The 16,983-nt window shown below is 42.0% G+C and overlaps 1 pseudogene; it reads right to left on the bottom strand.

The window, feature by feature from the left end:
- Nucleotides 1-9,879: 9,879 nt before the first annotated feature.
- LOC134488731 (U2 spliceosomal RNA) lies at nucleotides 9,880-9,990 on the bottom strand (annotated as a pseudogene).
- Nucleotides 9,991-16,983: the final 6,993 nt, after the last annotated feature.

Below are 16,983 nucleotides of genomic sequence, written 5' to 3'. Positions count from 1 at the left end.
TCTAATGCTTTCCCCCCTAAAACTGATTTATAAATGCGTGGTGCCTGTACCTCGAGAAAGAGTTTTGCGAATGAGATTGCTGATTTTGAAATGAAGTCGATGGAACTGACTTCTAGCCAGATTTATTTCAAACGCAGCTCTTGCGCTCCTCTGTTCTGTTTTTTTTTTAAGTATTATATCTACAAAACTTCTTTGTTTTGTTTTTGTTAACTTGTTCGTATTCCTAGAATCTGGGCTGCTTTAGGGACTGGGGGGAGGCGGTAGCAATTCCTGACCGGTGGCTTCCTTTTCGTCTAAGAGATGGAAACTCAGCTTTCTGTTGCTGCGTGCCCTGTAAACGCGGAGGCAGATTATCCTTTTCAAATAAACAAAGCCTCGACGCTCCCAGCGCAAATACACGGACGCCTTTTGCGGGGCGGGCTGCGGAGGGGCTGAAGGTTGGATTGGGTTGAGAGAGAAGCTTCAGTTTGCTGTTATTGGTTTAATTCAAGGGAAGCAAAAGGCAGAAAATCTCCACCAGCGGTCTCAGATCAAAGGGAAGCAACATTTTTTAAAACCTTTCTCTAAACAATTAGATTACAATAAAATTGTATATGCGCGGCCGCTTGCGGGGATCGTATACACGAATGCTTCCGATGGAGTTCCTTAAGTGTTAAAAGGTTGCAAATTCAAGTGAGAATTTTAATGCAAAATCATCATCATCCTGCGTCTTTAATTACTTTCAAGTCTTGCCGCTACCAAGAAAGGAAAGGAAAGGAAGGTTTAATAAACTCACCAAAAGGATCTAAAAGTTGACTATCGGCTAGCATTCGGCAGAAGTCACGCGGTTTGCGATCAAATCGATTTTGATCGAAGGCGATCCAAACCCTCTTACACCGCCCCGGGGACCCCGTGAGGTGGCTGATTCCAAGATCTTGCCCCACAGCGCCATTGCGGCAGGCCAGGTGGTCTATTTGGGGGGAAGGGTCTGAAGCAAAACCGGACCTAAGCCTTTACTCTAGAGGCGGGAGAAGTAGAACACCGAACTAGATGGAAAATCGAAAACGTTTGGGGAAAGAAACAGGAGACGGCAGTCATTTTGCCGTAGAACAGTGCTTCTCAACTCCCTTGCTGGCTGGGGAATTCTGGGAGTTGAAGTCCGCACATCTTAAGGTTGTCAAGGTTGAGAAACACTGTGGTAGAAAGACCGTCACCTCTTTCCTTCCCTACTCGGTTTCAACTCTCTGTAAACTGGGTGCCTACAACTCTGATGATGCCTCTTATCTGCACGGTTGTGAGAGCGAGACATTCGGATGCCGCTTAAGCCGAATGACTATTCTCTTGACCGTTCCACAGTCCTGCCTTCAAGACCACTTGCCTTCTCTTTCAACGGCTTTCAGTTCTAAGCTGCCAAGTTGTAACATTTTTCCAGATGGTGGTGGTGGTGGTGATGATCCAAGTCAATCCGCTGGAGGACAAAAGCCTCTTCATTGAGGCTCTGTTCTAGCTGGGTTGGTAGATAAATGTTTTTTGGCTTCCAGGGCTGAGAGAGAGTGAGGAGGCCAAAGCACCCAGCTGGCTTCCATGGGTAAGGGAGGACGAGGACCTGGCTCTCTCACCTCCTGGGCCAGACCTTAACCACCACCTACTCTGGCTCTCAGAACCCCTGATAAAAGTGAGTGAAATTGCTGTGTGGGGAAAGTGCAAAGGAGCAGATGAAGTCTGGCACATTGAACAGAACAGGAGGTAAATGTGCTTGGACAGTATTTTAACAAGGTGAAGGAATCCTGAATATATTCTTCCTTGGAGATAAGTGCTCGCAAAGGTCAATGCTCGTATCACCTCAGAAGTAGTCATGGATCAAAACCAACTCCACCAGGAGAGTATTGTATGGTGGGTGAGCTCACAGAACTCACTTCACCAGGTCAGGAAAAGACCTACAGGCTGCATTCACACATGCTTGTTTAGTTCTAACCATGGTTAGTTTTCTTCTGGTTAAATGTGTAAGACAAACCCTTGGCTAGTTTATGATTCTGACTGGTATGCGAACCCAGCAAATGGGTCCATCCAATAATAGGTTAGGAGTGTTGTGCAACCATGAAAAGGTTTCTGTACACACAGCTGTCCCTTCTCCCTGGCTCCCTCCACAACAGCTCGTGTATAGTTGTCCAGTGCTTCCCTCTTAGGACTATATTCCATATTACTGGTGGAGGAAAGTCTGTATGGACATAAACATTGGTTAGGCTCTAGAGCAGGGTTTCTCAGCCTTGGCAGCTTGAAGATGTGTGGACTTCAGCTCCCAGAATTCCCCAGCCAGCATGTGGGACTGTGGGAAAGATAGCCAAATGACGCAGAGCAGGTTGGAAATTAGCGTTCTTCTGCCAGATGGAGGAGGAGGGGCAGTACACGGTTCACAGTGAAGAAGTCTGCCTAATCTGGGACTGAAGGGGGCTGTGGGTTGCTGAAGGGCTGGCTGAAACTGTGGCTGTGTTCATACAACATGTTAACTCGCTTACCCCAATAACCCACGTTCTGGATCTGCAGGCCGTGTTGAACTTAAACTACTCTGACAACAAAAGACACATACCCACACCCACACCCAGGATAAACCGACCAAGCTTAAGCTGTTGTGTGAATGCACTCAATAGGTCTGGTTGAATGGGTTGTGGGACACAGCCACTCTTTTACTCAGAGGATTTCATGAATCAGAGACAGCCACCAATTGCCATTTAATTTATTTTCTGCCCGGCCACCCATTGCTTTTTGCTGTCATCCAACCCCCCAAACTTGGCCAGAAGAACTTGGTCTCCTCTCTTCCTGGGCACATCAGGGAAAGGCGGAATTCACCTGGAGCCTGGCTGATTTCAGCCAACAGCAGGTCTTCCGAGCCATGGGGGGGAGGGGGGGCAGCCCTTTTAGCTCTGCCAGTGACTACAGAAGGATTTCCCTGCTCTTAGCTGCCTCCTCCTGACACATGCACAATTTCCCCCTCCCTCTCCAGTTCCTTAATATCATTTGTTTTCATTTGAAACAAAAGAGCCGTAAATCCCTTCCCTCCACCGAGCGCTGAGGAGCATTGTCTGTTTCCAAGGAGACGTGCAGAACAGCTATTTATTTATTTTAAATCCGGTGTTATTTACTCCTGGCTGCCTTCTTGTATTTGTCCTTTTGCTCAGAAATTTGAGTTCAGTCCATTCCTGAATCAGGGGTAGAAAAAACCGGAACCACAAGTTTGGGTGGACCAGTGGGCTTCCCCTCCACCTACATTTTTCTGGGATGGGACCAGAGGGTGATTAAAAAAAGAAAATTAAATTAAAGCAACATCATCAAGAAGAAGCAGCCACACAGGAAAGGAATGAGACACCAAAGCTGGGGGTGGAAAGACACGCTCACCAGCCTGCTAGGAGAGATGCCAGACCAATGAAGGACTAAAGAAAGCCTTTTTTTTTCTGCAGAGTTATAAACCTGAATGCCTTTCATGTCTTAAGGATCACTTATATTGGGGTGGGATTTTGACACCAAAAGAAATTCGGTTCTCCTACTGAGGTGTGCGTGTGCGTGTGCACGCGCGCACCTTCAAGTCAGTGTTGACTCCTGGTGACTGCCTGGACTAGTCCCTGCAGTTTTCTTGGCAAGATTTCAGAAGTGCTTTGCCATTGCCTCCTTCCTGGGGCTGAGAGAGAGTCACTAGCCCAAGGTCATCCAGCTGGCTTCGTGCCCAAGGTGGGACTAGAACTCACAGTTTCTAGCCTGATGCCTTAACCACTACACCAGACTGGCTCTCCTCCTACTGAGATGTTCTCCTATTTAATACATGGTACCCTGCCAGTCTTCCTGGCTAGAGGGTGTTGGGATTTGTAGTCTATTGCATTTGGCTGGTAGACCGTTGGTGAAGATGGCAATGTTGCTTTCCTTTCTCTGTCACCAATCTCTTTGTTTTCCTCTCTTCATCAAGGAGCAATTCTGAGCTCTACAGCCCACCCTCACTGCATCAAGCTGCAGCTCCTCATGCTCTTATCTCACATTAAGTCTCCAGGTTAACAGGGGAGGCAAACGAGCCATTAAAACAAACCAATGAAGATCTGTATCTTGATACCGAGAAAGAACTAGATTTTGAGGAAGAGAGAAATGTTGCTTCAAATGAATTTTTTTAAAGGCCAAAATTTAATTTTCTAAACAATTTGTATTATTCTGGTCTGTTCCAACACAAGCAAGAGGTGTAATTATTGATACTTCCATCATAATGACTGGGTAAGCCAGGAACTCCATGCCCCTGTGGTTACCCTCCTTTACACACTGAAACAAACATGGAGGGTTTGGGGTCTTGCCAGTTATTTATTGAGCTACAAAACTTGGATGCAACAAAGCCAATCATGTATCAGAGGTCAATGAAGTGCCCTTTGGTGAACCTGGAAGAGGATGAAGATACAACACTAGCAAAGCCAACAACAACAACAACAACATTCTAAAACAGTGTTTCTCAACCTTGACAACTTTAAGATGTATGGACTCCAAATCCCAGTTGTGGTATTAACTGAACTGGGATTGAAGAGATCCTTTTCAAGTCCATTCACAAAATTTCTACCATTACTTTCCACCTATCATTGTGCATTATTACAAGGATTAGCACTCCTGCTAATTTGGACACCTGAAAATATTTTTTAAAATCTGGGCAAATTTAAATGGGTATAAGAGCAAGCCCATTTCCAACCCTGTTGCTTTCTGGAACAGCATGCCCTCCCCCCAGAAATACGTATGGCTCCAAGACTTTAAATATTCTATAAGTCTCTGAAGACCTGGGTCTGTTCCCAGGGCTGGAGTTAGGGTGTTTGTGGAGCCCTGGTGATACCGGTTATTATTTCTGTGGTTTTGCTTGGGTGTTCATGTTTTCCTTTTATATTATGTATTTTTTTAAAAATTGTAAACTGCCCAGAGTCTTTGCGTAGTTGTGAAGACTTTGTGGAGTATAGAGGCTTTGTGGAGACTTTGTGGATCTGTGTAAACTTTGTGGAGTCTAGCTGGTCTTGAAATCAAATAAATAAATAATGCTGAGCACCTAGTTAAATTTTCAGTGGAAGGAATCAAATAACCCAGTAGTGTCACTCTGGCTAAATAGCACCCTTTATGTTGTCAATCTCAACTGACATCCATCAACAGTCCATGTACATGAGGATCTGGAACCTCAGAGACTGGATTTCCAGAGAAAATTGGTATATTTTACCACTGGTATATTACCCCAGTCCTATTACTCCTGATTGCTAAAATAAATAATTCATTCTCAAAAAATTGCTGGAAATGTAATGAGATCAGATCACTTTTTTTCATATTTGGCAGCAATGTTGTAAAACTCAACAATTCTGGAAAATAATACTAGAATGAAACAAATTTTAAAAGTTGATTTCCCATTTCAGTCTGCATTATTCATATCAAACTTTATTAAACCATATAAGCCTTTACATTATATCAAATTACAGTATAACTGCCCAGAGTCCCTCTTTCAGGGGGAGATGGGCGGTGGTGAAATTTGATAAATAAATAAATTAGCTTTTGTATATGTTACCTGCTGCAAGGAGATTATATGGTTTTTGTTGGAAGGGTTGTTTGATCCCCTTAATGGAAGAATGGCTAACCAATTTGAGGGAGAATGCTTTGACGTCCAGAATAACCTTAAAAGTAAATTTGACATAGAATTCAATTCCTAGACTATAATTTAATATGTGGATTTGTACCACATCCAAAAGGTGGGTTGCTGTATGGATAGAGTCTATTTTTCAATTTTACAGTATATCTAAATCAGAACAGATTCTTAGTAATATGGATTGAATTTACTATAGCTTATAATATTGTTTTGTGATTTATAATATATTGACCATGGTTTTTATATTTACTCTTATCTTAAAACTTTAAAGTGATTCTTATAGTATCTTCATTTATTTAGAACTAACTAATGATATATTGGAAAACTCCGTGACATTTTTAAATCCCTTGTTCATTCTTTTGTATTTTATTTTTTAAATTCTTTTTTCACTTTTTTAATGCTTATCTATATATTTTCTTTAACATGTTTAATTTAAAAAAAGGATTTTAACTCCCACTCCCCCTAAATCCTTAAATTAACTTAAAGCACAGCCGGGGTTTCTCAAATTGACCCACCCCATAAGGATGTTGTGAGAATAAAAAGAGCATGGGATGGGGGAGAGAAGAACCATTTTCACCACTGTAAACTCTGCAAAGGCAAGGCAGATCTCAGGATAAGAAAAATGCTCAGAAGAGAGAGTTGTAGAGAAAGCAAGAACCTTTTATTCTAGGAGCTAGATTGTGTTGTGTTTCTCAAACACCACAGTCTAATACAGTGTTTCTCAACCTTGGCGGCTTGAAGATGGGTGGACTTCCACTCCCAGAATTCCCCAGCCAGCATTGCCCACCCATCTTCAAGCCGCCAAGGTTGAGAAACACTGGTCTAATACATGTGTATGGAATTCTGGCATAACTGAGTTATGTAAAATTGCATTCAGAACAGCTTTACCATTAAGTAGAGTCCCTCAGGGAGCAAATTTTGTGCATTATGAAAGCCCAGCTAACTGTTATTTCATTTATTATTTTATTTTAATCACAAGCTAAGGGGAGAAGCGTTTGGAGTGATTTGGGGTAGCGTGCGTCATGATTTGGGTGGCAAGCTTGCAGTATTACTGCTCCTCCTTAAGCAGCAGAATCTCTGAGCCAGGCTTGCTTGCATTGGTATTTCAGCTGTGGCCCTGGAAGTCCCATTCCTCTGTTGGCAGGGAACATGTACTGGTCTCTCAAAACTTCTGTCGCTCTGAATCCTCTGGTGCCTATGACAGCACCCTTTCCTTTTTGTTGTTTTATTGCATGCATATTTGTATTTATTTTTCTTTATTTTCCATCCTGCCTTTATTATTTTTATAAATAACTCAAGGCGGCAAATATACCTAATACTCCTTCCTCCTCCAATTTTCCTCACAACAACAACCCTGTGAGGTGGGTTGGGCTGAGAGAGAGTGACTGGCCCAAGGTCACCCAGCCGGCTTTCGTGCCTAAGGCGGGACTAGAATTCTCAGTCTCCTGGTTTCTAGCCTGTTGCCTTAACCACTAGACCAAATTGGCTCTCATGTAAATACTATTCTATTCTCACATAGATACTATTCTGTGATTCTGTGATCAACCAGCCAGGTAGCTGCCTTCCTATGGCCATTTCTTCTCTTGTAATTTATAGCATCTTACAGCATCACCCAACCATTGTTGTGCCCATATAACAGTAAAGAAGGCAGACCTTCTATCTTTGTAAGAGATGGGTGATGCTATAAGAAACTATAAAACACTATTATGGAAATGGCCTCATCATGGCTTTTCCCCAATTGCATTTAACAATGATACTGACATGCCTGGTAACATGTTTCTCTGCTGTGTCCTCACGATGTTCCCTTCATCTCATCCCCAGCAATGAGTGGGACAGGCTTAAGTTGTCCTCTCCTGTGCCACTCTTACACCATATTAATTATTAATTCTGACTCTGTCCAAGGAGAGGCTCAAGGAGTGCAAGGTGTTAGGTTTTGTTACCCTTCTGCTAGGAAGGAAGTTAAGAGACTGAAGTGAGTGGGAATGGAGGAAATAGTGGCAGGATAGGGCTGGCAAATGTCATTCTGGTTTAGTTTTCTGACATTCAAGAAGCAAAGGAGAGCACTTAAACTCAGCAGTTGGGAAACATCCCTGGAGAACACTAGGTTGTGAACAGGTCAAAGGGAACCTTTTCCACCTGTAAGGAGAAAGGGGATTACAGGTAGTCCTCCACGTACAACCACAATTGGGACCAGAAGTTCCATCGTAAGTTGTTGCAGTTGTAAGTCAACTCACCACATGACCGGTCCCAATTTTATGACCATTTTACAACTATCCTTAATCGAACCCAGCTTCCCCAATCAACATTTTTTGCTGGAAACTGGCAAAAAAGTTTGCACATCATGATAATGTGACTGTAGGACACCGCAACCAGTCAAAAATGTGAGCTGGTTGCCAAGCCCCCAAACTGCAATCACATGACTGCAGGGGTGGTACAACAGTCCTAAGTGTGCGTACAGGTCGTAAAGCACTTTTTCTGAGGCCATTGTAACTTTGAACTGTCATTAAACGAATGGTCATAAGTCGAGGACTACCTGTAGTGGCTTTGCTCAAGAACTGGTGATCATTCACTTGTTCATTTTCTTTTCTTTTCTTTCTTTCTTTTTCTTTGACTCTGACTCCTTCCTTCCTACCTTCCCTCTGAAAGGGGGTTCTTTTGGGAAATGGTACATTCCAGCAACAAGCAGACTGATTTTATTTTCCCTGTGTTTCCAGGGAGACTTTTATTACCTAAAATTTAACAAACGTACTTATTGTCCTAATTTCTACCTTACCATGTATTACTAAGCCTATGCTATATTATCCTGTACTAATTCTAACATCTATGTCTATATCTTATTCCTGAACAGTCTATAACAATCCTGTTCTCCTTTGTTGCTAGAGCTCACACCAGAATCTTTAGCCACCTTCAGCTTGGCTTCTGTTGTGGTCAGCTGCTGTTCCAAACTGTTGCGGAAGCACTGGCTGGGCAGTTTCTCAGTCTGCGCTGGGGTGAGAAAAGGAAGATGCTTTACCAGCTGCTGGCTGGCTATAACTTCTCAGCGTTTCTGCTGGAGTGGTGAAGCTGCTGGGCTCTGCTGCTCCTTTCAGCTTGTCTGCTGATGGTCTGGTGAACTCCAGCCCTGCTCCTCCTTTACCATTGGTTGCTTGTTGAGCTGACAGCTACTCTACTTCCTCTGCTGCAAATTCTTTGTTTCTGCTTTCCCACATAACACAAATCTTCCTCCAAACACACCCACATTCTGGTACTCTCTGCATTTTCTTTTTACAATTGGAGTCTGGGGTGGTGCAGTGCTCTTCAGGCTGCCTTAAAATCCCAGGGGAGAAAACAAAGGGAAGGAAGAGCTCATGCTAGGCACTGCAAGGCTGTCTTTCCTGCCTGCCTGCAACACAGTTCAGCATTCAAGCACTTGCATTTCCAATGTTATTTCTTTGCTCAGCTATTTTAGAATTGTTGGATAGTTCAGACTTGGGATGTGAAATTGTAATTCTTCAAGTAGCCAGTGTCTTGAATCCCTCTTCTATGGCATAGACATACCCTGGCAATGACACTTTTCTGCCATGTTCCCATGACATTATTCTTATCTCACCCTCAGCCCAGAGGTGAGACAAGCTTAAATTAGATCCATACCAGCCTCAAAGTATATTTCCCTCTTTATTGTGATATCCAAGGGAATCCTCAAAGTGATTAAAATATGTCAGTTGTTAGCCTTGATCTTGAAGGCAAGCCAGGAGACTGCAGTGAGCTGAAACAGAAACAAGACAACCAGGATTGTGGTGGTTGTTAAATCATTCGGTCCCTTCCAATTCTTCATGGCCTGATGGACATCATTTCACCAGCATTTTCTATCAGTAACTGTCTGAGTTCTTGTAAGCTCACATTTGTGTCATCTGTGCTAGTATCCAGCCACCTTGTCTTCTGTCAGCTTCTTTTTAAATTGTCATCATGTGTGTGTGTGTGTGTATATATAATAGTTTTTCCAATGACTTTTTCCTTATGTGCCCCAAGGAGCAATAATAATATCAAGACTCTTTTTGTGTGATGTTTTTCCTAAATGCAGAGAATATCTTAGTAAAACACTGACCAGAAAGTTTCAAAATGTAATCAGCAGTGTTCACTGACAATGCATATGTAGATGGATATGAAATGAGAGACCTAAAAATTGTAGGGTACCTGCTTGATTTATTTATTTATTAAATTTCTCTGCCACCCATCTCACACACGGCGACTCTGGGCGGTTTACAAATAATGAAAATAATATAAAAGCATATAAATATATTATAAATGTTGTAGTCCTCAAATAGAGGACATATCAGATATTAAACTGATAACAGATACTACACTTGATCTTAGCCAAAAGGCCGAGAAGCAATTTAACTTTAGGATTCATAGTTACATAGGCCAAGAGGCAGGAGGAAGGAGAAAACCAGAATCAAACTGAAAAATAAGCAAAAATGCAGGAACACACCAGGACTCACATAGGCTATGTTTATATGTACACTAACCCACAATCCAACAACCACATTTTAGCCCCAGCATGTTGTAGCAACCCAGCCTGCAAAAGTAGTTCATGGTTCAGTTGTCATGCATACCCGGAAAACCAGCCTGAGTAAATGTTTAGCCATGGTTATACAACCTCAGTGATTGACCATGCTAAATAGGAAGTTGTCTCATTCTTCTTATTAAGAAGAATCAAAAGGCCAGCCTGGGTGGATGCAGTCTGTCCAGGGCACTATTAAATACCACCTGCAGTTTAAGGATTCATTACATAGCACTGCCATATATAGATCAAACATCTAACACTTCCTGACAATATTGTAATAGTTCATACAGTTACCATACTTGGGCCTCAAAAAATCCAGAAAACCTTTAGAATGTACATTCAATACCAAATTCACATTTCTCTTGACATAATATATTAAGTGACCATGTTGGTGACAGGGAAAATAACCAAACATTTCTCAGATGCCAAAGTTGCAGAATTGAACTACAACTTGTCACAAGATTTGCTCTAATCATTGGTGAAGTTGAGCCACTACAAATTTGACTGACCAGTGATGGCCATTTCTATTCAATATATTTTTAAAAATAAGCAGAATCATCAGCTAGAAAGCCTTTGTCCTTGATGCACATGATCATGAGATACCAGTATTTGTATAAACACATCAGATGTACTAACAATGGGTAAAAAGAACAATGTTGATATCATAGGAAATGATGAGTGTACAATGAGAACCTGAGAAAATCATGAAAAAATTATATCACAAACTGCTTTGGAATCAAAATAAACGTCAGTTGTTCTCCATAGCTGATGCTGGCAGGAGGAAGTCTGAAGCACCTCCTTCAGAAGACAAATTTAAGAGGCAAATTTAAGAGGCAAATTAAGAGCATTATTTCCCCCCAAAAGATATGCCTTCTCTGTGTTTCTCTTCCTTGCCTGGCAATAGAGAAAGAAGGTTCCCTAAGATGGTGAGGGGTACCAATATTGCATGCAAGTTCTCTCAGATGGAGGCCTAACACTCCAAATTTATTGAGATTATGAATTCCAGAATATAAGTCCCTAGGTCTCCAACATACCTGGATGGCACTGAATTGGGGAATATTGCTGTAGAGTGATGAGATCTTGTCTAAGATGGCACCATAGTAGAGCAGCTACAGCAGTAGTCTGAAGGTGTGATGTTATATTAACAAGGCCTATCACTGATGGGAAAATGGAAAAGGGCACTGGGGTGTTGCTCAGAGACAGCTAAAACCAATTCTCCCACCTCTCTCTTCGAGCTACAGGTTGCTTCCATTACCAGCCTGTGAGCTCACCAGCTCACTGCTCAAGGCACTTGGTAATTATTTAGGGGCAATCCATGGAACACAGTATTCTAAATAACAGGCTTCATTCAGTATCTCAGCACCCAGGGAAAACATGCGTTCACTGGCTCAAAATACCTTTTAGTGACACCAGCCATTTGCCAGGATGGAATCATTGTATGTAATGGATAATTGCTCACCAATTAAACAATTTGGAAGCCATGAGGCAAGATCATTAGAGTAGAAACAAATGGAAGGCAAAATGGCCTTTATGAAAGCAGCAGCAACCCAACAGAGTTGCTTTGGAGAAAACACACAAGACTTTTGCCAGGATTTTTGGAGAAGGGAGATTATCACCCACAGCCTTCAAGCTCTGATTCCCAGTCCAGACTGATTTCAGAAATTGCTGGGGCTTCAAAAAGCTGTAGAATTGTCAATGTAATATTTTTATATAAGTGTGTGGATGTCCTACTTTGGGAAACTATAAGTTGCTGACAAAGTCCTAAATTGTGGTCTTGCTTTCTTGTCCATAAACTTAATCTCTAGTTAATGTTTCATACCTAAACATCTTCCTTTTTATTGCTTCTCTTTCAAAGCCTCAGTTGCTGCCAGCAGGGAAACATGTTGTAAGGTCAGTATTCAAGATACAGCTTAAGCTGAAGTAGATACGCCACCTATAAAACTCAACATAGGATGGCTACTTTTGACAGCACACCTATATTATTTGCAATGGGACAGATTTCACAATGGTGAGTTTGTGGATAAATTGGATTTTGTTTATTTGTATTTATATTCTTTTGTTTAGGAGCTCAAGTTTGGACCCATGGGAGTCTTTCTTGATTTCATTCTTTCAAAAGCAACATATATGGTAGGTGGACAATGAAAAAGTTACCTCATGAATTCCATGGTTGAGTGGAGACTTACACCTGAGTCTCTTTAAGACAAACTAAATTCCTAAAGGTCCACTTTAACCTCAGTATAATACTGCCTCTGTGAACAAAGTTTTGAAGTTGATGGGTCAGTAAGGATCTACTGATGACTATTGATTATGATAGTCAAAGATGTCAAGATGCATTAGATCTACACTATAGAGGTTGGTCAGTATAAGGCATATAAGGCCGAAAGCAAAGTAGGCACCTGTCCTATCAGTGTTTGGTTGTTCCATATACATTATAATGAGCCCCCAGTAAAAAGTTGGAATAATAATAATAATAATAATAATAATAATAATAATAATAATAATAAAATGGACTCAGTCATTGGATCAGCTTTCCTATCCATTGGAAGCATCTTAAGTGGAAATGGGAAGATTTCATGGCTGTAAATAGCTTTTACTAATAGCAAAGGTTTTGTGATCCTCAGAATATATAATTTCTTCATTCCTTTGACTGCCAGGTTTGTGAAATATAAGCTTAACAAACTATTCTGAAGCTATATATTACTTCTGCGGTTTGCTTCACTTTGCTTCTTACTTTTTTCTCATTCTCTTTCAGAAGAGGCATTTGGAAATTTGACAAGGAGGTTCTCTCAAGCATTATCTTTCCACATTCCTCAAGCCTCTGCAATTGTCCTTATCATGAAACCTGATCACCAAACAATGTCAAAGAATATCTTGGAATTGTTTCATTTCCCTCCCTTCCAATCCAGCACCACCTTGTCCATGTTCTTTCTATTATCCTCTGGTGCTGCCCTCCTATTGCAGAGATGTTGAGAAACCCGAATGGCCAGGTGTGCAAACTTGCTCTTTCTTGACAAACCCTTGGCAGGCTGTCCTGAAATGAAACACTTAAGGTCAAGGTCAGGTTTTAGAAACACAAAACAAGAACAGAAAAGGAAGCCAAGGTCAGTTTTCTTCTTGTGGTCACCTTGGCCAGATTAAGAGAGATATTACTGAAAGTGACAAAATCTGGAGCGGCACAGGTTCTCCAACCTACTATAAGATGCTACTGCTCTGGGATCTTTACTGGTTGCCAGCAGGCTTCTGGGTGCAATTCAAGGTGCTGGCTATCACTTACAAACTCTTCATGGCAGGTTACTTGAGGGATGGCTTATCTTCCACAATTTCTGCTCATCCGGTCAGAACTGGCAGAGTTGATGCAGTTCAAGTCCTCAATCCAGCAATGGGGTGCTTTCTCTGTGCAGTGCTTGCCCTCTGGAATGATGTTTTGCTGTCTTGTCTTGTTTAGGTTTTTACTTCTTTTATCTTGTATTGGATTTTGTAAGCTGCCCAAAGTCTCTTGGACTGGGCAGCTATAATAGATTAAATCAAACAAACAAATAAATAAATCCCCCCCAAGCTCATTTTGCTCCCACTTTGATGATGTTCCACATGTTAAAAGCCTGGCTGTTCTCTCTGGCCTTGAGGTAGGACCTTTTATGGAGCCCTGGGTGATTGGTTGTTATTTAATTTGCCTGGATGCTTAGGTTCTTCTTTATTGTTTTCTTATTTTAAGTGTAAGCTATCCAGAGTCATTTTGGAGTTGGGTGGCTTCTAAATCTACTAAACAGACAAACAAACAGATAAAATGGGTGATAAATGAAAGATACTCTAATGTAATGGTGGAGCATAGTAGAATCTATATTAAACATTTCATTGGATGTTGCCTTATAACAGATCAACTATTACTCATTGAGCTTTGCTTTGCTTATTTAGAGTCTTTCCCAACTTGGTCATATACATAGTCTAAACATTATGTTGCTTTCATGTTAAGGCTATGAGTAGGGACAAGTAGGCACAGGCTATGCCTTCATCTCAACCTCAGCCCATGAGTGAGACTGGTTTAGGGCATCCTTCGCTGTTCTGGCATTAAAACAGTACTTCCTCCTTATTCCAAGACCAGCCTCAATCAATGTGCATAAATCTGTTAGGCTTTTATTTCCCCACTCCTTTGGAGGGAAGTCAGATGTCTATACTTGAGACAGAGGTAGTGAGCAGGACAGGAATTGGCAACGGGGGCAACAAATTGCATACTAGTTTAATTGTCTGTTGACTTAAGGATGGGAGGAGAGCATTCAACGCAGCAATGGGGAAAGACTTTTAGACTGGCAGTGGTTCTTCAGGCATCCACAAAAGCACAACCTATCTCATCAGCAGCAGTTGAACCAAGGTCCTGCTGCATTCCAGGCACTGAGCTTCAGATGCTTTGTGGTTTCTGTAACAAGGCCCAGGCACTGAAACAGCTGCCAGCATTGCTCTCGATAGATCACAGGGAAATTAGCACTTCTCAGCCTATCATTGCATACCTTTTCTCAGGCCTCTTCCATTCACTTGTAAAAAAATAGCAATATATATAGTCCTGGTGTAAGTAGTACACAAGAAAATTATCAAGGGCTTAACAATACTTAGCCTGGGAATGTTGCCTCTTTGTTCAATTACACACAGATGCACACACTTTGGAAAAGTGAATAGCTGAGGTTTGAGGTGTGGTATTAGAACTTCTATTAACGTTTGCTCAGAAAAGAGTACAATAGAGTCTTTTTACACAACACCTGAGCCATCCGCTGCCAGGTTGATCTTCCCACGTTCCTAAGACAAGACGTTTTCTGGAAGGGCTGAATTTCCCACCTGTTCGCTGCATGCTCTTTTCATAAAAATGAGTATATGGCCAGCAAACATTCAGATAAATGGCAATACAGTTCCTGATTATGTTACAGCACAGGACAATGCCAAACAAGGAAGCCAGATGTTGATTTTTGGAAATGGCCAACATTTTAGATAAGGATGTTTTGGTCAGCTAAGAAGACTAAAATAATTTAATTTATAGAAAGGAAAACATAAAATTCTATACAGATGAGAAGGGGGAGATTTACTCACAATCAAAACTGCACTTGGCCAAACCATGAGAGAAATAAAAATATATTGCTGAATGCTTTTCTTCAAGGGAAAACACTGCAGTCTACACAACCAAACAAACACAAGATAAGAGGAAATGCATCACGGTTAGAGGGTCACAGAGCTCTAGGCTAAGATTCTTTTTTAGATTTTTTATCCCGCCTTTATTACTTTTATAAATAACTCAAGGCGGTGAACATACCTAATACTCCTTCCTCCTCCTATTTTTCCCAAAACAACAACCCTGTGAGGTGAGTTGGGCTGAGACAGTGACCAGCCCAAAGTCACCTAGCTGCCTTTCATGCCACCTTTCATGACTAGAACTCACAGCCTTCCGGTTTCTAGCCAGGTGCCTTCACCACTAGACCAAACGGGCTGCTAAGCTGACCAAACTAGACCCTGCTGGCTGGGGAATTCTGGGAGTTGAAGTCCACACATCTTAAAGTTGCCAAGGCAGAGAAACACTGCTCTAAGAGGAAAAATGGCTTGAATTCTCACCCTTAACACCACCACCCCTTCCAAATAGCCGCAAACCTTTTGGCTTTAAAACCTGGTGATCCTAGTGGCTGAGAGGGCCACAAATAGGGTGCTAAGGGGCTTCATGTGGCCATGGGATATGAGCTGCCTACTCATTAACTAAAGGAATTCACTTCTCTTAAAATTATTTGCAGTTGGATGTCCCCCCCCCCACCCCCAAGCAGCAGCCTCCAGGTGAACTGCATCAGTGCCATGAAATATTACATGAATTAACAGTATGCCAAAATCAACCTTCCCTGAAAAAGTCCAGTGGGAGGAATAATTTAGAGATGTTTTTCCATAGGATTGGAATGTGGAAAGCCAGGGAAGCTGCAGACTCATGGGGAGATGACTCCACAAGCTAGACATAAACTCCTACCTTCAGTCATACGCATCTGCAGGAGAACTGGAGGGGCAAGTGATGAACGTGAGTCAGGACAGCAAGATCTCAACTCTGTAACTTAAGCACCCACATCTGACAAATTTAAACCACAATGCACACTACTTTTTGTGGAGTGGGGTAGCCATGGACACCTATGCTTTAGCGCCATCAAAATTAAGTAAGTACAAGAATATCGTGATATCAATGAGAAGTTCAACAAAATTGCCTTATCTTTGGGAAGAAATGGCAATAGGCTAATCTGCCCATTGCTGCTGTGGAAGCAGCCCGGAGCTTCTACCACTGTTGTTTTCTGAGCCAGAATGATAGATGTTCCATTGGCCACCATCCCAGGGGTTGGAGCCGCTATAGTTCTTCTTTCTCTCGTTCCACTGGAAGTGCCCTTGAATCAGTGGTGTGTGGAGCCAGCTCGTACCGGGCTCGCGAGAACCGATTGTTAAATTTTCAGGAATTTTGCAAGCTGTTTTGACAACAGAGCTGAGCTACAACAACTAGTGTACCAATCAGCTGTTCCGCAGCTAGCAGTGAGGTGGTGGCAGTTGAGCTGGCAGACTTGGTTCTCCAACATTTACCAACCCCCCAGTGCCATGAAACATTTCCAGAGACGAAGAGAAGGATAGATACTCTTGGTCACAGTACCAATTTCTCCCTACTCATCTCCAGGTCCTCCAACCATCTGGGCCCACCATCACAGACTCCTAGATGAAGATTTGCAGGCTTCAGCTTCACGTTGCACTTTAGGAAAAGAAGGGCTGATTAATCAGTTATTTTGAAAAGAACCAATGAGGAAACAGATCAATAAGAGTCAGTTTGGTG

Source organism: Candoia aspera, chromosome 1 (assembly GCF_035149785.1).
Source record: "Candoia aspera isolate rCanAsp1 chromosome 1, rCanAsp1.hap2, whole genome shotgun sequence".
In the NCBI taxonomy this organism is placed as follows: Eukaryota; Metazoa; Chordata; class Lepidosauria; order Squamata; family Boidae; genus Candoia; species Candoia aspera.
This window is presented reverse-complemented; position numbering and strand designations above follow the sequence as displayed.